Below are 26,404 nucleotides of genomic sequence, written 5' to 3'. Positions count from 1 at the left end.
ACTTTGAAGGTCCGATCTTTTGTGGGACTCTGTGCCCATGTCCTTATGAAGACTCAGTGCTCAGGAATAGTTTCCTTATGACCTATAACCAGCTTTAGGTTATACTAAAAAGGCAGTTTCTTTGGAAATGCAGCCCAAATGTCCACAGCCTTGTCCTGTAGGAGACTTAAGGTTGAATATTTGTAACTGTAGATAGTTTGTGCTTTGTCAAAACTGTCCACGGCGCTCAGATCTGACATAAGCTGATATATCATCATTTCTGTACATACTGCCTCACCTCACTCCGGTCATGTCATTTCTATGAATAAAGCCAAGCACATAGTGTGGCAGATTCTTTCTGAGAAACAGTGTTGCTAAGACGGTGAAACAAGGGTCTTCTATCTAGAGAGCTGGATTCTAATCTTTGCTTGAGAAAGCTCTCGGTGCAAGAGGCCTGGCCCTATTATACGGGGTGAGAAGGGCACAGAATTACTAATGCTATTCAGCAGAAGTTAGTCTTTAATTCATGATCTCCTCGTTTCCATCTTTCTCAAGAAAAAAATATATTTTGAAGGAGCAAGGCGAGAGACGGAGTATTCATTTGTTTGTCTCAGCGAGATGTTGAGACCTGTGCACCAAGAGGAGGCAAGAGCAAGCTCCATGTAGTCAAAATATAGGACAACTTAGTAGCAAACCACTAGAAAGCTCTACAGAGGAAAACCTGGAGGGGAAATGGGGATTTTCTGACAGGTCATAATTCAGTTATATCTGAATTGATTTTCAGGGGGCAGCAAAGGCACATCTCTGATCCCAGAATGATTCTCCTGCCAAAGATGAAGTTCAGCTACATGCTATGGAGGCATTTCAGAGTTCTTAAAAAAAAAGTGAGAGTAATTATTTTAATGCGGGTTTGAGCATTGGCCTGCTAAACCAAGGGTTGTGAATTCAATCCTTGAGGGGTCCACTTAGGGATCTGGGGCAAAATCAGTACTTGGTCCTGCTAGTGAAGGCAAGGGGCTAGACTCGATGATCTTTCCAGGTCCCTTCCAGTTCTAGGAGATGGGATATCTCCATTTAACTGGAAACTGTAATGGAGACTGACATATGTTTCTATTTTATATACTTCTTACTCAGGGCAATCTGGAACATGAAGATGAAAATTGCAAAGAGAAGAGAAAAGATCCTCGTGGCTGAAGGTCAGTCAGGAACTGAACAGCATTAGAGAGAAGAGGTACCAAGACAGAGAGGAGACGGAGTCCCTGTATGAAAGTGATGTAGGTCACCATTTTAAATCCTCTAACTTATTTAGTCCTTTGAAAGTTGGTGTGCAGCAGGATGGTGCAGGGTACTGTTAGTGACCCAAATTTGGGATCATTTTTGCTACGGGATATTGGAGATATTAGCCCTGAATAAAACAGCAATTTCATTTCATTGGGGTTTTTTGTTGGATGCTTGGTTGTTGTTTTTTGTGTTTTGTTTTGTTTTGTTTTTAAGAGGTATAGTAAGATGAGGCCCTGAAACGTAAACTCTTGTATCAAAGGCCCAGTCTGAGGCCTGAAGCCTGAACCAAAGTACTTCCAGGCATTGCTAAGCAAAAGCTGGGCTGTGAGACAGAGGCAGGCCCCACTCACAGAAGTTGGTGAGAAGAGGGCTGCTAGAAGCAGGTGCATCCACACATAAGTGCTAATAAGAGGAACTTGTGCCAAGATAACAACAGAACACTCCACAGAGATAACGAGGAACAGGCAGAAGGGGAAGGATACCTCAGTGGTTTGAGCATTAGCCTGCTTAAACTCAGGGTTGTGAGTTTAATCCTTGAGGGGGCCACTTAGGGATTCCAGGCAAAATCAGTACTTGGTTCTGCTAGTGAAGGCAGGGGGCTGGACTCGATGACCTTTCAAGGTCCCTTGCAGTTCTAGAAGATAGGATATCTCCATTAATTTATTTATCTTAAAGGCAGGGTCAAAAGGACAGCATGATGGATAGATCTGTTTGAAACAACATGATCAAAGAGGGAGACAGCCCCCAATGAGTCAAGGGTCTGTACCTCAATACGTCAGTAGAGATGAGTAATCTGTCCTGTAACTGTATAAAAATAGGTCCCGGAGTGCACATCTTTGTCTGGCCTAGGGGGCAGTGAAAAGTCCTGCCACTGACTGAGCCAATCCATTGCCAGGGGGCACAAATTCGTAGTATGTCTTGCAGAGTCTATGGGAAACTATTACTGTGCTTCATTTGACGATAAACCTGACTCGGGTTCCTTCATACCTTACTAAAGTCTGTGGTCTTTGGGGGTTCTCTCAGAGTCTGCGGTGTCAGTGATCTGCACAGAACTGGGGCAGCACACAGAGGGAACATGTAGGCAGCCGATTGTTATCATCATCGAACAAGAGCAGAGCACCACACCGGTAGCTACTAACAACAAGAGGTGTGGGTTAAAAGGGTCTCTCTCTGTCGAGTGTCTTAAGGCACTTCATAACACCTACAAAATCTTTAGAGGACGTAAATTGAGAACAATACAGTATTTAAGAAAATGTACATTTTTTAAAATTGCCCATGCCCCAATACAGAAAAATGACTAATGGGATTCTGTTCCCTCTGTTTCATATGCTTTAAAGCTTGAGTCTTTTAAGTACTCTAAAATTCAAATGGTTACTTGGATTGCTTTGAAATTTTGTTTCTCATCGGGGCATGGGATTTAGTTAGTGACCCAAATTGTGGGTCACATGACTGACAGATTCATGAGTTACAGGAACCCCTTCCGTGGCTGAAGATATGCTGCAATTTGTGAGGTGTGAAAGGCAATTTTATTTGGGGGGAATGTAATCAAAGTCTTTGGGGAATGCCTTCTGGGAGGGAAGAGGTATTAAGGGGCAGAGGGAAGGGGCAATAGGGGGTGGAAGTTTGAAGGTTTATGGAGAGGAGGTAAATGGGGCTGTGTGGTAGAGAAGGTTGGGGGCTCATGTGAGTGAGGGGTGGGGATTGGGGGAGTGAAAGGGTGTGGCACTGGGAAGGTAGATTAGTGGTGAGTGGAGGGGAACTGGGGGCCCCACATTCTCCCCTTCTGTGTGTGTGCCTAGATCTGGAAGGGCTTTTGCTCCTCTAGGGGGGTCTGAGCCCTCTCCCTTCCCCCCTTATATGAGCTTGGATTTGGGGGCACTTGCCCAGGCCCTTGCCTTGACTGAACCCCTCTCTTTTTCTCCCATATGTGTTCTAGGATCTGGGGGGCTTCTCCCTGGTTTTCAGAAGTTTTAGTTTTGCTCAATTCAATCTCCTGCAAGGGGATTACATAAAACCAAGCAACCTTAATGCTGCTTTAACATAGGTTTTTTTGCCATTGGATTCAGAAGGCTTTGGGGACTGTGATATATGGAAGTGCAGGTATTTTGTTTGATGCAATTGATATTTATCAGGTGTGGGTTGTAATCTGTTAATTATCATGTTTATGCCTGTAGTTGGGGCCCCAAAACTGGATGCAATACTCCAGATGTGGCCTCACCAGTGCCAAATAGAGGGGAATAATCACTTCCCTCAATCTGTTGGCAATGCTCCTACTAATGCAGCCCAATATGTGGTCAGCCTTCTTGGCAATAAGAGCACACTGTTGACTCATATCCTGCTTCTCGTCTACTGTAATCCCCACATCATTTTCTGCAGAGCTGCCACTTAGCCAGTCAGTCCCCAGCCTGTAGCAGTACATGGGATTCTTCCTTCCTAAATTCAGAACTCTGCACTTGTCCTTATTGAGTCTCATCAGATTTCTTTTGGCCCAATCCTCCAATTTGTCTAGGTCACTCTGGACCCTATCCCTACCCTCCATATCTAATCATATCTAATTCTCCCCCCACCTTATTGTCATCTGCGAACTTGCTGAGGTTGCAATCCATCACATCATCTAGATCATTAATGAAGATGTTGAATGAAACCAGCCCCAGGACAGACCCCTGGGGCACTCCGTTTAATACAGCTGCCAGCTAGACATCGAGCACATTGATCACTGCTCGTTGAGCCTGATGATCTAGCCAGCTTTCTATCCACCTTATAGTCCATTCATCCAATCCATACTTTTGTAACTTGCTGGCAAGAATACCATGGGAGACCGTATCAAAAGCTTTGCTAAAGTCAAGATATATCACGTCCACCACTTTCCCAATAGCCACAGGACCAGTTATCTCATCATAGAAGGCAATCAAGTTGGTCAGGCATGACCTGCCTTTGGTGAATCCATGTAGACTGTTCCTGATCATCTTCCTCTCCTCCAAGTGCTTCAAAATGGATCCCTTGAGGACCTGCTCCATGATTTTGCCGGGGTCTGAGGTGAGGTTGACCGGTCTGTAGTTCCCCGGATTCTTCTTCTTCCCTTTTTTTAAAGATGGGCACTATATTTGCCTTTTTCCAGTCATCCAGGACCTTCTCCAGTTGCCAAAGTTTTCAACAATAATGGCCAATGGCTCTGCAGTCACATCTGCCAACTCCCTCAACATCCTTGGATACATTGCATCCAGCCCCTTGGACTTGTGCATGTCCAACTTTTCTATATAGTCCTTACCCTGTTCTTTCACCACTGAAGGGTGCTCACCTCCTCCCCATACTGTGCTGCTCAATGCAGCAGTCTGTGAGCTGACCTTATCTGTGAAGACTGAAGCAAAAAAAGCATTGAGTACTTCAGATTTTTCCACATCATCTGTCACTAGGTTGCCTCCCCCATTTAGTAAAGGTCCCACACTTTCCCTGATCTTCTTGTTGCTAACATACCTTTAGAAACCCTTCTTGTTACCCTTCACATCCCTTGCTAGCTGCAATTCCAACTGTGCTTTGACCTTCCTGATTACACCCCTGCATCCTCCAGCAATATTTTTATACTCCCGCCTAGTCATCTGTCCAAATTTCCACTTCTTGTAAGCTTTCTTTTTGTGTTTAAGTTCACCAAAGATTTCTCTGTTAAGTTAAGCTGGTCCCCTGCCATATTAGCTATTCTTTCTGCACATCAGGATGGTTTGTTCCTGTGCCCTCAATAAGGCTTCTTTAAAATACAGCCAGATCTCCTGGACTTCTTTCACCCTCATATTAGCCTCCCAGGGAATCCTGCCCATCCGTTCCCTGAGCGTGTCAAAGTCTGCTTTTCTGAAGTCCAGGGTCCATATTTTGCTGCTCTCCTTTCTTTCTTGAGTCAGGATACTGAACTCGACCATCTCATGGTCACTGCTGTCCAGGTTGCCACCCACTTCTACTTCCCCTACCAATTCTTCCCTGTTTGTGAGCAGCAGGTCAAGAGGAGCACGGACCCTGGTTCGTTCCTCCAGTTGGAAGTGAAAAGAGGTGAAGGTGGGAATTCCTGGCAGCAGAAGAAGAGGAGGCATTTTTTTATTTTTGTGTGGAGGATGGTGTTTATCTGGAGCAATTCACCCATCCACATCTCTGACACCCACATTCTCCTGCCTCTCCCAAACCTAGGTGTGGTCATAAATGCAACAGGCGGGTACCAATTAAGGGCAGATCCTTGGGTTCCAGTTAGCAGTTGGAGGGGACCCAGTTGGAGCATAGCCACCTGGGGGAAAGTGTTGTGAATTGAAAACTGTGTTAAAATTGTAAGCTAAAACTAAGCAGTATTTAGTCCTGGTCCTACTTGCAGGCTATGGGGCGCTGAAGGGAATTGTGTGTTCTGGGCTTAGCAGAGTCAATCACCAGGCAGATAGTCTAGTATATGACGAGGTGAGTTGTATCTCTCTGATTTACGGAGCAGCCTGCTTTCTCTCTCTCTGTTGTTGTGTCTGTGTACGTTATCAATCTGAATGCCAAGAAATAAAGGAGTTTCATAATTTAACCTTCCTAGTTTTTATGTAAAATGTCTCTGTGTTTATAGCATGAATATAATAGAGAAAGAAGAGTGAGGTGGCCAGCAAGGCTGACGTGCCACCTCCTGGTGTCCCAAATGGGTAGGGAAGCATACAGTCCTCCCTGTCCTATCTCTGTGAAGGAAGTAATAGGTGAGGAAACCAGCACCTTCCATCTACAGAGAGATGGTTGAAATAGAGGGCAATAACGGGGGGATGAGAAGGAAAGGTCCCTTCCAAATCCTGACTGCCCTGTTGATGTCCCTCTCTTTGTGGCTGCAGGAGTCATGGATTCTCATTCTTGATCCCCTCCCCTCAACATTTTGTATTTGGCACTTCTAGATGGGTAGAAATGTAGGGAAGAAGGAAAGTGATGACTAGAAGGAGATTCTGAATGGGGTTATGATGTGTTATGGGCGCTCGTAGTTTGTCAGCACTGAACCCTGGTTAGAATGAATCCCTCATGGAATGCTGAGCTGTCAAATTTCTCTATAGCACCTTAGACATTTTCCAAAATTTTCCTGGTTGCAGCATAATCCCAGTCACATCTTGTTCTCTCTGCTTCCTGAGAAAATGAGACAAAGCATGAGAGGAGCTTACCACCTGTGTGTGCCATTGGTGTTCACATGTTTGATGCATCAGTATTTTATGTCTCTACTTCAGACTGTTATAATGAAGCTGATGTTTGCTATTGGGGGGGGAGGTGGGGATTATGAGTTTCTCTAGTCACTAACTGTAAAACTCTTCGGTTTATCTTTACAGAAAACAAAACAAAACAAAACAAAAAACCCGTACATTCTTGTCACAGAGTATTTTCAATGCAATTAAGTTTATTTCTCATGTCAAAAACAATGAAAAACTCTTTGTAATGGGTATTTGTACATGAAATTAGGAAAATGCCCTATATACACATAAAATATTGATTAAAAATTGTTTAAAGCGAACACACAAATGCACACACCCTACCAATCATTTCCCTGGTAAAGTTATGTTCTGGAATTCCTCTCTGCACTACAGCCCTCTTCCGAAGTCAGTGGGACTATTTTGGACAGGTAGTAGATGTTTGCCAGATTTAAATATTCATATTGTAACTTTCTCAAGGGAGGGATTTGTCAATTGTATTTTCCTGAAAATTGTGCAGGAATTTTTATGGTGCTGTATAAATAACAATCACTGTAATTGACAGATTGCCGCACCCTTTATGAATATCACTTGCATCAAAACAAGATTTCAACAGATCAGTCCATATTCTAATCCTCAGCATCCTATAAATAGAGAGACTCTCAGTCTCCTCTCTATCTCGGCCTCTCTTCTCTACAGTGACGTTGAGTTCACAGCCTAACTTCAGCTATGAAGATCCTTTACCTTCTTTTTGCTGTCCTCTTCTTGGTGGTGCAAATCAGTGCGCAAGGTAAGATTTTAATGAAATCTAGGGAGACTATAGAAGGATGTTAGCGAGCATGTACTAAGATTGCCTAATATTTTGTGTCAGTTTTCTTCCCAAATCTTGTTCTAAAGAGCTCTAGTGTTTACAGGGTTAGCAGCAGATACTCAAAATTTGGCTGTGAACTGGTCCTGAGATCAAGAAGGTGATTATGATGTGCCTATGAAAATCCATTCAGAGTTGGCTGAACTATGATCTGTGAAAATATCCCCAAAATTCAATCTAGTGGAGTCCCTCAAGGACTGGTTCTTGGCCCTATACTATTCTACATTTTTATCAGTGACCTGGCAGAGAACATGAAATCATCACTGATAAAGTTTGCTATTGAATGTGCACAGAATTACAGCCATTTAAGTATTATTAAATATAAAATAAAATGGTGTATGGGAAGATAATTGGGCTGACTTGGCTGGGTCTCAGTGAATGGGAAATGCCTGTCATCCTGCAATCACAGCTCTTGTTTACCCTGATGTGTAAATTAAATTCAAGACTCTTTTTTCTTTGTGCAGGATATCGCTGTCCTCCTAACCTTTCACGGCAATGTAGAATGCTGGGGGGTAGGTGCGTCCGTCGTGGATTGTGTCGCCCCGGAAATTTCATTCGACGCTGTGGTCCTCGGTGTGTTTGCTGTAGACGAATGGTAAGTTCAGGATTCCACAAGGGAGAAATTATTGTATGAACAGAAATATTTGTTCTCCTACTTTCTATATCCCAGCTGTTGTTTAATTCCCTTGGAGGCTTCTCACTCAAAGCACTGCCCAGGCTTCTGTGTTGCCCTGATTCTGGATTGTCTTAGGGCTGGATTGGCCCTTGTGTATATTAGAACAACCTTATTGAATTCTCTTACTTAGAGCTGCCTTGCCCAGGCTGCCAATGGCCAGTCCCCAGCTTGGAGAATCCATAGTGCTCGGTGCTATAGAGCTTGCACCTCTGAGGCCTTACAACACTCAGCATCATCTCCAGTACCACCCTTAGGACAGTGCTTGCAAGGGGGGCAGCATAGAGCCAATTAGGTCAACACTGTGTTGGCCTTGGATTGGGGAAACTCTCTCACAGCACCTATATTTTGCCAGAGCATCATAATACGGGTAGGGGCTGAGGCCAGACTCACCTCTGTGTTCTACATTGTTGTTTCATGTTAGAGTAGAGGAAAGAACAGGGAAGAACAAAAATTAAGCCTCCAGGAGAGAGTGTGGGGGATGTGTCCTCTTTTTACCAGTCTGCAGTAACTCTACAACCAAAATGGCTGCTCTCCACAGACAGGCAGCATCCTTAGAACTTTAAAGCTTAATTGACAAAAAAGAAATGCCTACAAGTTTCCAGCTATTTTACACTGTGTGTGTGTGTGTGTGTGTGTGTGTCCAACTAGAATAACTAACCACATGTTGGCTTCTGATCAAGGCTTATACTTCTAAATGTTTCAGGATTTATGTGTGTTCCTTCCCAAGTCTCTGACGGAAGGATCCCATTTTCAATCATTAGCTCAGGACAAATTCAACCATAGCATTTTCTTGGTAGCATTCCTAATAAAAGACAGCTGCCAATCTGTTTCCATAATAACTCCATCTTCTCACATCTTTGTCCATCTCTGGAAATGTATAATGTTGGCCATACTTACATGGGGGCGGCACTCTGTCCTGGGAAGCAATGACTATGAAAAAAATGTTGGTGAATGGTAGATAATCAGCTGAGCATGAGTTCCCAGTGCAACTCTATGACCAAAAGTGTTGATGTGATCCTTGGATGCATAAACAGGGGAATCTCTAAATTTGTCACTGGTGCAACCACTGCTGGAATATTGTTTCCATTTCTGGTGCCCACAACTCAAGAAGGATGTTGGTAAATTTGGAAGGGTTCAGAAACAAAGCCATGAGAAGGTTTAAACAATTAGAAAGCATGCCTTCTAATAACTCAAAGAGCTCAATGTAGTTAGCTAAATAAAGAGAAGGATAAAGGGTAACTTGATTAAATCTATAAGTACTGGTTTCAGAGTAGCAGCCGTGTTAGTCTCTATCCACAAAAAGAACAGGAGTACTTGTGGCAAATTTGTTAGTCTCTGAGGTGCCACAAATACTCCTGTTCTTTTTTCTATAAGTACTGTACCTAAATGGGGAAATTGATAATGGGCTCTTCAGTCTAGCAAACAAAAGTACAATATATTCCATTGGTTGCAAGTTGAAACTAGAAAATTCAGAGTATAAATCAAATGTAAAATTTTAACAAAGATAGCAAAGGAGGCTGAGGTCAAAAAGGGGCTGTGTAGATGATTGGGTTGAGGTTGGAGCCTGGGCTCTGGGACCTTCCCCGCTTGAGGGGTCCCAAAGCTCAGAGCCCAGATGTCTAAACAGCTATTTTACAGCCCTACTACCCCAACCACGATCATAAGTCAGCTGACCTGGGTCACCCATGGGTGTTTCATTGCTGTATAGAATTACCCGGAGAGACAGCTTGAGGATAGCGAATGTAAAGCTGGGGGAGCTACATGCTAGCAACTGCAGTGCTTCTATCTTGAATGGTTCAATGAGCATGTATAGAGATCTCTGTTATCATCAGGCAGGGCTGTAGCATGGAACTGCCACCAGGAAGTGTCAGGCTTTAGGCTTATGTGAGCTAGGAGGCAGAATTGAAATTTCCAGGCATTCTTTAAGAATAACTTATTAATCATGTAATTAAGTATTTGTTGTTTTTATTGTTTTAGTTTTAGCTACGGACAAAGGTGTGTTGGATAGAAAAACTGTACATGGATATGAATCACAATGTTCTACATTTTATGTTTTTTTTTTTTTCTGTTTGTTTTTTCTATATGTCAAAGAGTTAGTCAACGCTTTTAAAGTTCACAATTTTCGTAAAATTCCTCAGTGGAATTTCAAATTTCAACATTTAAAAAAAAATTGAACACTTTAATTTAAATTTTGTATCATATTTCCAGCAGTTCTTATATTTAATTTTTGTATGTTTTTTTAATGTCACAGAGTAATTTATTTTTTGTGATTGTTGGTTTAATTTTCTCTCATGTTTATAGGAAGAAATTTAAAACAAACAAACCAATAAAAAAACATCTGCCTTCTTTCATAGAAAGACAGATGTAAAAGGAGAGGAAATCCATGCTCAGGAGTCTGGTATATTTGCCCATTAGGCCTTGTAGGCAGCTAGTTCATAATCATAAAATCAAAGAAATGTAGGGCTGGAAGGGACCTTGAGAAATCATCTTATCCAGTCCCCTGCACTCAAGGCAAGACTAAGTATTATCTAGACCATCACTGACAAGTGTTTGTCCAACCTGCTCTTAAAAATCCTCAATGATGGAGATTCCACAACCTCCCTAGGCAATTTATTCCAGTGCTTTACCACCCTGACAGTTAGGGGATTCCACAGTCTTTCTTGGAAGACTATTCCAGAGTTGAATTATGCTTTTAGTTAGAAATTTTTCCTAGTATTTATCCTAAATCTCCCTTGCTGCAGAATAAGCCCATTACTTCTTGTCCTACCTTCAGTGATCATGGAGAACAATTGATCACAGTCATCTTTATAACAGTCCTGAACATATTTAAAGGCTGTTCTCAAGTCCTCCTTCAGTCTTTGTTTCTCAGGACAATATATGACCAGTTTTTTTAACCTTTCGTCATAGGTCAGGTTTTCTAAACCTTTGATCATTTTTGTTCCTCTCCTCTGGACTCTCTCCATTTTGTCCATGTCTCTCCTAAAGTGTGGATCCCAGAAGTCGACAAAGTACTTCAACTGAGGCCTTACCTGTGCCAACTACAGTGGGATAATTACCACCCATGCCTTACCAACAACACTCCTGCTAATACACCGCAGAATATTAGCCTTTTATGCAGCTGCATTACATTGTTGACTCATCTTCACTTTGTGATCCACTCTAACCATATAGCACTACAACCTAGCCAATTTTTCCTGTTTGTAGCTGTGCATTTGATTTTCTCCTTTTTTAAATGTAGCCTTCTCATTTAACTTTGTTGAATTTCATCTTGTTGAATTCAGACCAGTTCTTCAGTTTGCCTTTTGAAGTCTAATCCTATCCTCCAAAGTGCTTGCAATCCCTCCCAGCCTGGTCACATCTGTACATTTTATAAGCATGATCTTACTATATTTTCCAACTTATTAATGAACATATGAAATCATACTGGACCCAGGACGGACCACTGTGCAGCCCCACCATATACACCCTCCCAGTTTGAAAGTGAACCATTGATAACTACTCTTTGAATATGGTCTTTCAACCAGTTCTGCCTCCACCTTATAGTAATATAACCTAGACCACCTTTCCCTAGTTTGCTTATGAGAATGTCATGTGGAACTTTGTCAAATGCCTTACTAAAATTGAGATATGTCATGTCTATGTCTTCCCCCATCCACTATGACAGTCATTCTGTTAAAGAAGGAAAACTGGTTAGTTTGGCATGATTTATTCTAGACAAGTCCATGCTGGCTATTATCCTCTAGGTGCTTACATACTGATTGTTTCATAATTTGTTTCAGTATATTTCCAAGTATTGAAGTTAGGCCGACTGGTTTATAATTCCTTGGGAACCCTTTGTTAAAGATATTTACTACCCCTTTTTAAAGATATTTACTATCCGTGCCCTTCCCCAGTTCTCGGTGACCTTACTTGTCCTTCATGAGCTCTTGCATATATATGACTATTTTTATGAAAACTCTGTGGCACAATGTTTCATAGGGACCATGAATCCTCTGCTCTGGTGCTAACTAGGAATATCTTCACTCACTATTCAGTGATGGGGAAATTCCTGCTCTGCCTTTGATTTGTAATGTAATATCATATTATTCTTGTTTTAATGGATATAGAGAACATTTCTGGAAGAGTGACAGCATCAGAGATCATCAACGAAGAATTTCTGGGAATCTGGGAGATGACGTCTTGCATTGAAAATCCTTGGAGAAAATCCACAAGGGAGCCTTTCTATCACCAATGCAGCATTTCTGGGAATCTGGGAGATGACGTCTTGCTTCGAAAATCCTTGGAGAAAATCCACAAGGGAGCCTTTCTATCACCAATGCAGCATTTCTGGGAATCTGGGAGATGACGTCTTGCTTCGAAAATCCTTGGAGAAAATCCACAAGGGAGCCTTTCTATCACCAATGCAGCATTTATGGGAATCTGGGAGATGGCATCTTGCTTTGAAAATCCTTGGAGAAAATCCACAAGGGAGCCTTTCTATCATCCACAATGTCTTCTTACTCTTCTTTTAATAAAAGCAACTGGTTGAGATGGTGTAATGGAAACACGTGTGTGAGTGCTTTGATTGGCGCACAGGGGTTGTTTTCATATTTCTTTTCCATCAAAATTCCTTTCTTCTTTCTCCTGTACATTTTGATATAGCGCAATGGGGATGATGGCCATGCTTTGAAATGTTTGCAATGCGGAGTTGCTAAAAGGGCCCATGACATAAATCTCATCCATGTTCTATGTCCCAGGCCTTGACATGGTTCTTACATGGCTGTCACAGTAACTTTAAGCATATGAGAGAAGATTGGTGTGTCTCTCTCCTACTCCCCCACCTGTCCCATTATTCCGCATAACATATAGCCCCCTTAGCACTCCAATCCCCCCTTCCCTTCCCGTAAGTTAAGCAATTAGTTGGGAGTGTAGAATCCATTTACATGTAAGAAGTTGCTCTCTGATGTCTACTATCTTCTCCTACTGAGCTCACATATCACAGGCAGAAACTTACACGCTATGCTAGCCAAAGATTCACACTGAGCTGGGTCCCTCAATCCCACCACCTACCTCCAGCTGAGACTCCTGCCTCTGCTTCAGACTGGGTTCCCCAACCATGTCCACCCAATCCACCCCTCATAGAATATCAGGATTGGAAGGGACCTCAGGAGGTCATCTAGTCCAACCCCCTGCTCAAAGCAGTACCAATTCCCAACTAAATCATCCCAGGCAGGGCTTTGTCAAGCCTGACCTTAAAAACCTCTAAGGAAGGAGATTCCACCACCTCCCTAGGTAACCCATTCCACTGCTTCACCACCCTCCTAGTGAAAAAGTTTTTCCTAATATCCAACCTAAACCTCCCCAACTGCAACTTGAGACCATTACTCCTTGTTTTGTCATCACCACTGAGAACAGTCTAGATCCATCCTCTTTGGAACCCCCTTTCAGGTAGTTGAAAGCAGCTATCAAATCCCCCCTCATTCTTCTCTTCTGCAGACTAAACAATCCCAGTTCCCTCAGCCTCTCCTCATAAGTCATGTGCTCCAGCCCCCTAATCATTTTTGTTGCCCTCCGCTGGACTCTTTCCAATTTTTTCACATCCTTCTTGTAGTGTGGGGCCCAAAACTGGACACAGTACTCCAGATGAGGCCTCACCAATGTCGAATAGAGGGGAACGATCATGTCCCTCGATCTGCTGGCAATGCCCTACTTATACAGCCCAAAATGCCATTAGCCTTCTTGACAACAAGGGCACACTGTTGACTCATATCCAGCTTCTCGTCCACTGTAACCCCTAGGTCCTTTTCTACAGAACTGCTTCCTAGCCATTCAGTCCCTAGTCTGTAACAGTGCATGGGATTCTTCCGTCCTCAGTGCAGGACTCTGCACTTGTCCTTGTTGAACCTCATCAGGTTTCTTTTGGCCCAATCCTCTAATTTGTCTAGGTCCCTCTGTACCCTGTACCTACCCTCCAGCATATCTACCACTCCTCCCAGTTTAGTGTCATCTGCAAACTTGCTGAGAGTGCAGTCCACGCCATCCTCCAGATCATTAATGAAGATATTGAACAAAACCGACCCCTGGGCCACTCCACTTGAAACCAGCTGCCAACTAGACATGGAGCTGTTGATCACTACCCGTTGAGCCCAACGATCTAGCCATCTTTCTATCCACCTTATAGTCCATTCATCCAGACCATACTTTTTTAACTTGCTGGCAAGAATACTGTGGGAGACCATATCAAAAGCTTTGCTAAAGTCAAGGAATAACACACCCACTGCTTTCCCCTCCTCCACAGACCCAGTTATCTCCTCATAGAAGGCAGTTAGGTTGGTCAGGCATGACTTGCCCTTGGTGAATCCATGCTAACTGTTCCTGATCACTTTCCTATCCTCTAAGTGCTTCAGAATTGATTCCTTGAGGACCTGCTCCATGATTTTTCCAGGGACTGAGGTGAGGCTGACTGGCCTGTCATTCTCCGGATCCTCCTTCTTCCCTTTTTCAAAGATGGGCACTACATTAGCCTTTTTCCAGTCATCCAGGACCTCCCCCGATTGCCATGAGTTTTCAAAAATAATGGCCAATGGCTCTGCAATCACATCCGCCAACTCCTTTAGCACCCTTGGATGCAGTGCATCCGGCCCCATGGATTTGTGCTTGTCCAGTTTTTCTAAATAGTCCCGAACCACTTCTTTCTTCACAGAGGGCTGGTCACCTTCTCCCCATACTGTTCTGCCCAGTGCAGCAGTCTGGGAGCTGACCTTGTTCGTGAAGACAGAGGCAAAAAAATCATTGAGTACGTTAGCTTTTTCCACATCCTCTGTCACTAGGTTGCCTCCCTCATTCAGTAAGGGGCCCACACTTTCCTTGACTTTCTTCTTGTTGCTAACATACCTGAAGAAACCCTTCTTGTTACTCTTAACATCTCTGGCTAGCTGCAACTCCAAGTGTGATTTGGCCTTCCTGATTTCACTCCTGCATGCCTGAGCAATATTTTTATACTCCTCCCTGGTCATTTGTCCAATCTTCCACTTCTTGGAAGCTTCTTTTTTGCATTTAAGGTCAGCAAGGATTTCACTGGTTTCAGAGTAGCAGCCATGTTAGTCTGTATCCGCAAAAAGAATTCTTTTTAAGGATTTCACTGTTAAGCCAAGCTGGTTGCCTGCCATATTTACTGTTCTTTCTACACATTGGGATGGTTTTTCCTGCAACCTCAATAAGGATTCTTTAAAATACAGCCAGCTCTCCTGGACTCCTTTCCCCCTTATGTTATTCTCCCAGGGGATACTGCCCATCAGTTCCCTGAGAGAGTCAAAGTCTGCTTTTTTGAAGTTCAGGGTCCGTATTCTGCAGCTCTCCTTTCTTCCTTGTGTCAGGATCCTGAACTCAACCATCTCATGGTCACTGCCTTTCAGGTTCCCATCCAAAGCAGAACCCTGCCCCACACACAGCCTACCCCACCCCCCAGGTGTCATATACATCTTAACTATCCATTTTCTGGATTTCAGATGTTTAAATTTAAATTACCTACAATCCCACCACCCCATCCCACAGCCCAGCTCACATGGAGAGACAGGGAGAGGGGCTCAGACAGCCCAAGAGAAGCAGGCTCCTTCAGATCCAAGGACACACAGCGGGCAGGGAGAACGGCTTGGAGCCCTGCAGAGAGGTTGTGGTCCCATAGATCCCAGCATGCCCACAGGAGGAGAGAATTCAAGGCTGACATTACCCCACCCATCCTAAACCCTCAACTTCCTCTGCTACCCCTCCAATTCTCAAACCCATACGACCTTCTCCCCTCCCCTGTACCTGAGCCCCCCAACTCCTCTTCCACCTACCACCGATTCCCACTCATCCCTCTCCTCATAATACCCTCATCCCTCTGTGCAGACCGAACCCCCTATTCCCATCTGCTCTTGCTCCCTTAGTCAATCACCTTGCCTGCGTTCTCAAGTGGACTTTTTTTTTTCCAAAAATAGTTTCAGTGCTTTCTGAATAGTCTGCTGAGCTCAGATTCAATTTCTTAATAAAATAATAATTGATAATAATAATTAATAATTAATAATAACATCAATGACTGAAGTATTTCCCCCAAAATGTTTAAAGTTCATTTTCATATTTCTGCCCAAGGTGGGTTTCAACCTCCAAAGTTCCAGGCTCAGAGGGGTGATAAGTGGTCCATTAATCACAATGAGATGGTCTCAGTGGAATAAGAACGTGTCCTGGAGATGATTACAGCCTGGAACAATAGCTCTGTGACCTGTGAACTGCTCCATTCATGTCCCTAGGTGTTTTCTTCCCCCCTCTCCAGTGCTGCAGAGTTTCTGATGTGTGTCAAACACACCTTTTCTCAGCTCTTCACACCAGTCTCAGGGGTGTGTTCTTAGTGCATGCTCCGAGCATGCCTGTTCTAAGTTCCATACCCAGACAGGCAGGGATCCTCAGATCTCAGCTCACATGGAGGGATTACAGGGAGAGAGCTCAGATACCTGAGATCCTGGCTCACACAAAGAAAGGAATTTTCCCCTTGCTGCTCACCCATAGGTCTCTCCCTCTCCCCCTTACCTGAGTCTCCCAACCATCTCATTTCCCCTACCACACATCCCTATTTGTCCCCCTCCCCTCTCCAAAGCCTCAGGCCCTCTCACCTCATTTCCCCTCCATTTCTCCGCTCCCTAAAGGTCTCCTCCCCTGCCTGCAAGCATTGGCATATTTAATTTGTTATTGACCTTGCTTAAATTCTCCCCAAATAAAAATAGCCTCTGACAGATTTTACCAATATGCCATCCAGACTTTCCCAAATCACTGCCCCAGGTGAGGCTCAAACAGACACTGGCTACTCCCTAGAGCTCTCCAGCTGTCTAGAAACATCAAAGGCTAACAACATTTTTAACTCCTCTATTCACACATGCTCAGTTGAATCTGTTTTGTGCATCCTTTGGCACAAGAAGCTTCCGACACACCAATGAAGAGAAGGAATATCTTTTTCAAATAAACTTTTAACTTGATTTTCTCCAAAGAGCTGGTGGGTGTGATATCATCTGTAGGAGTATCCCTGGGGTGCTGAACACCTTGGTGCAAAGATCTGAGACCTGGATTCACTGCAATCTGAGAACACAGAGAAGTTTTCCATAATCTCTCTACTTTAAGAAAAACTAGGGAGTTTGGGGGGCTGTATCCCAGGAAACCTTTGGTGAAATGGCCACACATTTGGACCACTAACAGAACCCTGATCCCCCAAAAGGCACACCACATTTAAAGGCAATCTGAGTACCTGTGTAGCTTTAAGAGCACTTTGAAGAGGCAAGGTTTAAACAGAAATCTGGGCCAAACCTTAACTACAGCAGTGTTCATGCCCTGCCTTAATTTGGAGAACCAGTCATTGCTACAGTGTGGCTGAGATGAAGAAACACCTTCATGCCTGTTTCCATTAGTTATGTAGCAATAATGCATGTATTTTGTGTACCCAAATGAAAAGAGTTATTTTAAAGCTAAATGCATCTCAGAAAGTAGGTACCTACCGTAAAGTCCTGTAAATGAGTGAAATTTATAAAGCTCCTATTATTTTAGTGGTTCCCTAACAACATTAAACTTAAGTATCAGAGGGGTAGCTGTGTTAGTCTGGATCTGTAAAAAGCAACAGAGGGTCCTGTGACACCTTTAAGACTAACAGATGTATTGGAGCATAAGCTTTCATGGGTGAATACCCACTTTGTCAGACGCATGCGAGCTTATGCTCCAATACATCTGTTAGTCTTAAAGGTGCCACAGGACTCTCTGTTGCTTTGAACATTAAACTAAGTTGTTCAGAAATTATGGTAAATCAATATGTCGTTAAGAGTAATGAGGATGAACCAACTCATTACATGAACTAAGCACAGTATTTGATCAGATAGGAAAGTGTGCTTGTTTATTTAACTGATTCTTGGAAATCACTTGCTAGACTCAATATGATCAACACAAAGCATTCAAAACTCATGAGATTGGCTTAAAAATCAGGATAGCTTTAAATATAATAACTTTGGGGTACATATTATTTGCCTTCTGGTTTATAAGCATGTAAAGTACATTTGTTTCATGTTGCCAAGTTTCCCTCTGCAATCAGGATGTGCTAGAATATTACTTGTGTTCAAAATGATAGCTGAGATTTTCATGCAATTCCCAATCCCAGCAGTTGGGACATTAGGAGAAAATCACGACGGTTGGAACCTCTCCTGAGTTAAAATCCTGCAAATGAGGAAAATGTATAACGTGAACCTGTATTTCACAACCAAGTTTAATTGTAGATTTCTAGACGTTACAGTAAGCCAACACATGGTTAAATCATTACACTAATGAACTTCGTATTATTTGTAATAGGAAGCCATGTAAAAGATAGGTCAGAGAAACTCTGTGTGTTTCTGAGTTAGCTTAGACATCATACAGATTTTGTGTTTGGGAGAAATTGACAGCCTCCTACTCAAAAGAGAAAGAAGGTTTGAATTGGAAGATAAAGATTTTTACCACTATTTGAATATAAAGTTAAAGCAGCAAAAGAACCTGCTATACTGGTGAAAGTCCAGAGAAATCAGACAGGGAGTTTGTAGAATTCCTAACCAACACACAGAAGCCTCAATCTCTGGTGCTCAGAGATGCTCTTTTCAGGAGAAGGACTAACACGCTCTGTCTATATTATAAACCTGAGGCTGGTGAGCAAAGCCATTATTATGAATTTACCAGACTGTACCTGTGTGTAAACAAGACCAAGGAATACCCTATTGGAACTCCCAAATCCTTTGTGACAAATTCGGCCTGAGCTCAAACTATTTTGGAATTGCCAAGATAAAAATATCCTCCCAGAGGACCCTGTTTCCCAGTGTTGCCTGTCAGTGCAGATGGCAAACTGTGCCTGGCATGTGCTGAATCCAAACAGCAGCTGCCTTGCACCCACGGTAATGAGAAGAGGGCCCTCACAAGCTTCTGGCACACAGAGGAATTGAACCTGGCTATAAAGAAGGGGTACAGGGTGGCCACAAGCTACAAAGTCTGGCATTTTTCTAAAAGTTCAGACAAGTTATTTCTGGAGCACTTTAAATTACACCTCCATCTGAAATAAGAGGTGTCAGGGTTTCCCACCCTGTGTATGGACATGGAAGAACACAACCAATACATTAATGATTTCGGTAAGAAGGAAGGCACTCTTTTCTGCAGAGATGAGATTACTGTGAACCTGGCTAAAATGTAAATTGCTAAATTGGTTCTCATCTCCTAACACCAGTCTTGTGAGATCTTGACAAACATGTTAAGTATGCCTTTTCCCCATTTCATGAGGTTTCTTCCAATGAATTTATCAATGATGAAATAACTTGTGTGTGCTGGAGATATGCAAAAAAGCATTATACATCCTCTGCAGATGCCGGCATTTTCATAGCTGTTTTCAGAACTGCTTGCACAGACCTAGAGCTCTACAAGCTGTTAGTCAAGTTACAGGAGCACTGTCCGTACCTTGACACAGACTGTGATCTTTGTGAGTCACAAGAAGGAGGGGAAACCTCCTCTGGGTGATTACTTAAGGTTGCTGACATGAGAAGATCTGACTGATCAGCACATCACAGGGTTTTTTGTCAGCAGGATCAAAAACCTATTGGTACAAACTGTCCAGGGGAAGCTCTGCATGAAAATTAAAGGGATTAGACTGAATGTGGAGAACAGTGAAAAGATCAGCTTTGAGAGTATGGACCCCACACAGGAAGTTAAGAACAATGAGAAGTATCTTATGACCAAAAAGAATCCTAACAATGGTACTGGTCCATTGCTTGATGGAAATGGTAGATTTATCAGTAATAGTGCAGAAAAGGCAGAAGTGTTCAATAAATATTTCTGTTCTGTATTTTGGGGGGAAATATGATGTAGTCATCTCATATTATAACACTCTTTACATTCCATTAGTATCTCAGGAGGCAGTTACACAATAGCTACTAAAGTTGGACATTTTTAAATCAGTAGGTCCAGATAATTTGCATCCAAAAATTTTAAAAGAGCTCACCAAGGAGCTCTCTTCCAGGAGAATGGAAGAAAGCTAATGTTGTGCCAACATTTTAAAAGGGTAAACTGGATGACTCAATTAATTATAGGCCTTTCAGTCTGAAATTGATCCTGGGCAAGATAACGGAGTAGCTGATAAGGAACTTAATTAATAAAGAATTAAAGAAGGATGTGGAGTGTGGTGGCACCTTAAAGACTAACAGATTTATTTGGGCATCAGCTTTCATGGGTAAAACCCCCACTTCTTCAGGTGCATGGAGTGAAAATTACAGATACAGGCATAAGTATATATTGGCACATGAAGAGAAGGGAGTTACCTTACAAGTGGGGAACCAATGTTAAAGGCCAATTTAGTCAGGGTGAATGTGGTCCACTCCCAGTAATTGATAAAGATACCAAGAGAGGGAAAATTGCTTTTGTAGTGAGCCAGCCACTCCCGGTCCCTATTCAAGCCCAAATTGATGGTGTTCAGTTTGCAAATGAACTGTAGCTCTGCAGTTTCTCTTTGAAGTCTGTTTTGGAAGTTTTTTTGTTGAAGAACGGCTACTTTTAAATCTGTTATTGAGTGTCCAGGGAGATTGAAGTGTTCTCCTACTGGCTTTTGTATGTTACCATTCCTGATGTTTGATTTGTGTCCATTTATCCTTTTATGTAGAGACTGTCTGGTTTTGGCCAATGTACATGGCAGAGGGGCATTTCTGGCACATGATGGCATATATCACATTAGTAGATGTGCAGGTGAATGAGCAAAACCTGCATGGCTTGAATAGGGACTGGGAGTGGCTGGCTCACTACAAAAGCAATTTTCCCTCTATTGGTATTGACACCTCCTCATCAATTACTGGGAGTGGGACCACATCCACCCTGACTAAATTGGCCTTCAACATTGGTTCTCCACTTGTAAGGTAACTCCCTTCTCTTCATGTGCCAATATATATTTATGCCTGTATCTGTAATTTTCACTCCGTGCATCTGAAGAAGTGGGGGTTTTACCCACAAAAGCTGATGCCCAAATAAATCTGTTAGTCTTTAAGATGCCACTGGACTCCTCGTTGTTTTTGTGGATACAGACTAACACAGCTACCCCTCTGATAAAATAAGCGTGTGGCATTCCCCTCTGGTGTTATCTGGACCAGTGATCTGCTAGGTCCCTCCAGTCCTCAACTCTGGGAGCCAGCCTTACCCTGCACTGCTGTGAGAATCCCCACTCCTGGGTTGTTCACCCACAGCCTCTGGCATGTAAGCTGCCCCTTGGCTTGTGTAACCGAATGACACAGCCAATATCTCCGGTCCCAGACAAAATCCTAGGAACCTCTGTCTTGCAGGGTCCAGTTATGCCCGCTGGACACTGCAAACTTAGATGAGTTCATCAGTTTAACAAAGCAATTCAGGCTTGTTCTCCCAAGGGGAGTCTCTGACACACTTCAAACCAAACGCACTGCTTCAGGTAGAATAAACAAACAGATCTATTAACTACAAAGATAGATTTTAAGTGATTATAAGTCAAAGTATAACAAATCAGATTTGGTCAAATGAAATAAAAGTAAAACACATTCTAAGCTGATCTTAACACTTTCAATGCCCTTACAAATTTAGATGCTTCTCACCACAGGCTGGCTGATTTCTCTTCAGCCAGGGTCTCCCCTTTGATCAGCGCTTCAGTTGCTTGGTGTGGTGTCTGTAGATATAGGTGAAAGAGAGAGGAAGGGGATGGCAAGTGTCTCTCCCTTTTATCATGTTCTTTCTTCCCTCTTGGCTTTGCCCCCCCCCTCAGAGTCAGGTGAGCATTACCTCATTGCAGTCCCAAACTGACCAAACGAAGGGGGGGTGACTCACTCGAGAGTCCAACAGATCCTTTTGTTGCTGCCTAGGCCAGCGTCCTTTGTTCCTGTGAGGCTGGGCTGGGTTTGTCCCATCCATGCCCTGATGAGGTGTGAACTGCCTCTCTGCTCTTGGAGAGTTTTTGCCTGAGCTTATTTTAAGCCATAAAGACCCATTTTCAGCCTCATATCTATATATATAAAATGATAACCTGTAACATTACTGTAACAACAGTTACTATAACAACAATGCTCAGTGCATCATGAGCCTTCCGAAGACACTCGACATGACAAACTTTGCATTGGATACCACACAACCATTTTACAAGGATGAATATGGGGATGCTGCATGATCCCCCGAGGTACGGAGCGTCACAAAGGGCAATACAGTTAATGCTAATCAACATGGGCTTATGGATAATAGATCCTGTCTAACTTGATATCTTTTTCTGATGAGATAACACATTGGATTGATTAAGGTAATAGCATTGATGTAATATACTTAGAGTTCTCTAAAGCATTTAGCTTGGTACCACAGGACATTTTGATTAAAAACGTTAAAACGCTATAAAATTAACACAGTGCACATTAAAGGGATAAAAACTGACAAACTGTGTTTCTAGTGGGATCTGTTCTTTTCCCTATGCTACCTAACATTTTTATTAATGATCTGGAAGAAAACATAAAATCACTCATAAAATTTGCAGATGACACAAATACTGGGGGAGTGGTAAATAATGAAGAGGACAGTCAGTGATACAGATCAATCTGAATCATTTGATAAGCAAGCTGCAAGCAAACAATATATGTTTTAATATGGATAAAAGTCAATGCATATGTAACCCTCCTTTCCTCCCTGGGTGACTTGGGAGCAGGCAACACTCACCTGTGTGCCCGGGTGCCTCATGTTGTTGACATTAAAGGAGATCCTGAGTATCCCAGTGGGGATGTTGGATAGATGGGAATCCTCTATCCACCCCTCTGCTGCAGCTCTTTTACTTGTAAAGGAAATTAAAATTCATGGTGCCTCCACATGACTGGGTCCTGTACACACTCACTGGCATGCCTTGGGAGCCTCCAGGAAGAAACCTAAACTAATCGATGCAATTGGTTTAACACTATAAACAATATACAGCCAATATTCATTTAGCTTTGAGTAAACACCCCTTTACTTAACTTAAGAAAATATGATATAACAGGCTGAGATTAAATGTCCCCACTAATTTAAATCAGCAGGGGGAAGTTCAATAAATCAATTAACAAATACAGTTTGCAGTAGTAAATGAAACATATCTAACTTTCATTTACACCATCACCATTTACCCCACCCCCCGAGTGTATCCTCCTCTGTTCTAAATGCTTGCGTGGGCGCGCTTGAGGATCCTGAAGCAGGGGACAGCACTCTGTTGGTCCAGTGTATCAGTCCAGCCAAGGCAACAAGGGGCAGAACAATTCTAATTTTGGATCATTCCAAGTGCACAGCCTCTCTGAAGATGGGAGTTGTTTTACCCAGCGGTCAACAACCGTGAGTTCTGGTTTGATGACAAGACCACTCTGCCCCTTCTTAGACACAGGCAACTTCTTTAAAGTCTCTTTGCTGTCCCCCTTTCCTTGCAAGCATTTTCCCAAACAAGGATGGTGATTACTGACACTGCCTTCACTGCAGGCCAACTTCAGTCAGCTCCAGGCACAGGAACAGTCTCTGCCCTGGCTCCACTGAAGCCACCAACAGCCTCAGCGGCTCCCTGCTTGATCGAAGAACCAGCAGACTCTCAGCAGCAACTTCTGAATTCCTAGCATCAGTTTAGTAGCAGCTCCTGGTTTGAATAGAGCTCCATAAAGCAATCTCAGCTCCTTTCCAAAATGGAACCCACTGCACCTCTAGTTCCATCACCTCGATGGGATGTGTAGTCCCCAAGATTGGATTGCAGTACTCAGGATCTTCCCAATTAGAACACTCCCAATTAAGTTCAGTGCCCTTCTAGTGAAGGGTGCTGACATATAGATCTAGGAACAAAGAATGTAGCCCATACTTACACAATGGGCAACTCTATCCTGGGAGGCAGTGACTCTGGAAAAAGACTTGGGGATTGAGGTGGATAATCAGCTGAACATGAGCTCCCAGTGCAATGCTGTGGCCAAAAGCGCTAATGAAATTATGGGATGCATAAACAGGGGACTCTCAAGTAGGAGTAGAGAGGTTATTTTACCTTTCTATTTGGAACTGGTGCAACCACATCTAGAAAACTGTGACCATCTGTGGTGTCTGCGATTCAAGAAGGATGTTGATAAATTGGAGAGGGTTCAGAGAAGCACCACAAGAATGATTAAAGGATTAGAAACATGCCTTATACTGATAGACTCAAAGAGCTCAGTTTAGCTTAACCCAGAGAAGGTTAAGGGGTGACTTGATTACACTCTATAGGTACCTACACAAGGAAAAAATATGGACTTTTCAATCTAGCAGACGAAGATATAATGCAGGCCAATGGCTGGAAGTTAAAGCTAGGCAAATTAAGACAGGAAATAACGCATACCTACCGTGAGCATAATTAACCACTGGAACAACTTAGTGAGGGTCTCGGTGGATTCTCTATCACTGACAATTTTTAAATCAAGATTGGATCTTTTTCTAAAAGATGCCCTCTAAGAATTATTTGGGGGAAGTTCTATGGCCTGTGTTATACAGGAGGTCCGATTAGATGATCACACTGGTGCTGTCTAGGCTGGCCTTGGAATCGATGGCTATGTCTACACGACCATTTATGTCAGTATAACTTATGTCACTCGGGGTGTGAATAAGCCACCCCACTGAGTGACATAAATTACTCTGACCTAAGTGCCGGTTTGGTCAGTGCTATGTTGGTGGGGGAGAGAGTTTCTCCCACTGACATAGGTATCACTGCTTGTTGGGGGTGGATTAATTAAGTCGACGGGAGAGTTCTCTCATTGGCTTAGAGCGGCTGCACTAGAGAATTTACAGTGGTGCAGGTATAATTCATCCTATAAATTTCAACACAGAGATAGATGCTAATAGAAGAAGACTGAATCCATCATCATCATCATCATGTTCTCATTACGCCTCTGGAGTTTAGGGCAGTGACAAAACTCCTCCACTCCTGTCTGTTTCTGGCAAGTCTTTCAATGGTTCCCCAGCTGTGCCCCAGGATTTTCATCTTGGCTTCCACAGCTCTTTGCCAGGTTGTTTTCGGGCGGCCTAATTTCCGTTTGCCCAAATATCTGAATGTTTCTACATTGGTGAGAACCTGATCCTCTACCTGTACTGGTGACGGTGAGGCAATATTAAAGGTCATGATATCTGTCTTATTGTGGCTGATTTTCAGTCCAATTTCCTGGCTGAATGTAAAACTGAATTAGATGGATTTAAATGGCAGATGCACAGCACTGCCAATATTACATGGAAACAACAAGGAGTCTGGTGGCACCTTAAAGACTAACAGATTTATTTGGGCATAAGCTTTCGTGAGTAAAAACCTCACTTCTTCGGATGCATCCTTGTTGTTTTTGTAGATACAGACTAACACGGCTACCCCCTGAATATTACATGGGACAGTCTCACCTAATTAAAAATAGTATAATTATTTAATAATGGGAATGCTTGGCACTCATTAGCACCTTCCCACCAGGAAGATCCAAACTTTTCCTACATATGAATTCACCTCACAACATCTCTGGCAGGCAGATAAGCAAAATACCTGCTGTTGTAATTAAGCCATGAGCTGCATCCCGGAATTAATTTCAACCCCATAATTCATAGATTCATAGATTCTAGGACTGGAAGGGACCTCGAGAGGTCATCGAGTCCAGTCCCCTGCCCGCATGGCAGGACCAAATACTGTCTAGACCATCCCTGATAGACATTTATCTAACCTACTCTTAAATATCTTCAGAGATGGAGATTCCACAACCTCCCTAGGCAATTTATTCCAGTGTTTAACCACCCTGACAGTTAGGAACTTTTTCCTAATGTCCAACCTAGACCTCCCTTGCTGCAGTTTAAACCCATTGCTTCTGGTTCTATCCTTAGAGGCTAAGGTGAACAAGTTTTCTCCCTCCTCCTTATGACACCCTTTTAAATACCTGAAAACTGCTATCATGTCCCCTCTAAGTCTTCTCTTTTCCAAACTAAACAAACCTAATTCTTTCAGCCTTCCTTCATAGGTCATGTTCTCAAGACCTTTAATCATTCTTGTTGCTCTTCTCTGGACCCTTTCCAATTTCACCACATCTTTTTTAAAATGCGGTGCCCAGAACTGGACACAATACTCCAGCTGAGGCCTAACCAGAGCAGAGTAGAGCGGAAGGATGACTTCTCGTGTCTTGCTCACAACACACCTGTTATCAAGTTTTATCAAGTGAAAATAGAAATTAAAAGCAGATAAATAACAGATCAGAAATAAATGCTCATTGCAGAACTTCTGAGAGTCACAAACTTCTCCCTGTATTGTGACCATTCCTTGTTAGGCAGCTGTCACACAGACCTGAGCATGCAATATGATACGGCCACAAAAAAAGCCATTGGAGTGCTGGGGCGGCATTCACAACACAATCGCATCTTGGTCCCTCCATCTGGAATATTGAT

The sequence above is a fragment of the Malaclemys terrapin genome, chromosome 3 (assembly GCF_027887155.1).
Source record: "Malaclemys terrapin pileata isolate rMalTer1 chromosome 3, rMalTer1.hap1, whole genome shotgun sequence".
In the NCBI taxonomy this organism is placed as follows: domain Eukaryota; kingdom Metazoa; phylum Chordata; order Testudines; family Emydidae; genus Malaclemys; species Malaclemys terrapin.
Note: the sequence above shows the minus strand (reverse complement) of the source record.